General features: G+C 31.7%; 1 pseudogene; it reads left to right on the top strand.

Moving 5' to 3' along the window:
- The first annotated feature begins 282 nt into the window (after nucleotides 1-282).
- On the top strand, nucleotides 283-401 carry LOC112474321 (annotated as a pseudogene).
- Nucleotides 402-687: the final 286 nt, after the last annotated feature.

Raw genomic sequence — 687 nt, forward strand, 5'->3', positions numbered from 1 at the left:
TTCAAAACTTAGTATTTCTGATCAAGAGCAGAATGAGTTAGTTGAGGAAGATCTAAAATTTAAAATATCTGAAGCACATCTATCTCAAATAGTAAAGAAAAAAAAGTCATTGCTTTAGGGAATTACTGTTTATGATGTTTCACTTTTTATTTCCATTACTTCAAATCCTGTGTTTTTTTGTTTTTTGGGTTTTTTTTTTTTTCTGAAAATTAAAGCAATATATGCTGATGATAAAGAGTTTGGAAGCTACTGAAAATTATAAACATTAAAATAAGCCATCAGGTCTGTGGCCATGCCACCCTGAACAAGCCTGATCCCATCTGATCTCCGAAGCTAAGCAGGGTTGGGCCTGGTTAATACTTGGATGAGAGACCAACTAGGAAGACCAGGTGCTATAGGTGAAAAAAATAAAAAATAAGGAATCGTAAGATGACAAGGTCCTTGAAATCTGTGAGGTCAACCAAGGGTTGCCTCGCCTAAAAAATAAAAATAAAAACTAAAAAGAATAAAAAAATAAAAAATAAATAAGAGAACATCTTGTTCAAGGAGTCTAACATGAAAAGTAAATGTGTAGACTATGTCCAAAACAGACTATCACTTGGTTCATCGAATGACAGCATTTATTTAATACTTTCACTCAATCCTAAAATATATATTTCTTTCTGTAACAGCTTTATTTAGATACAA

The sequence above is a fragment of the Pteropus alecto genome, unplaced genomic scaffold (assembly GCF_000325575.1).
Source record: "Pteropus alecto unplaced genomic scaffold, ASM32557v1 scaffold79, whole genome shotgun sequence".
NCBI classification, from domain to species: Eukaryota; Metazoa; Chordata; class Mammalia; order Chiroptera; family Pteropodidae; genus Pteropus; species Pteropus alecto.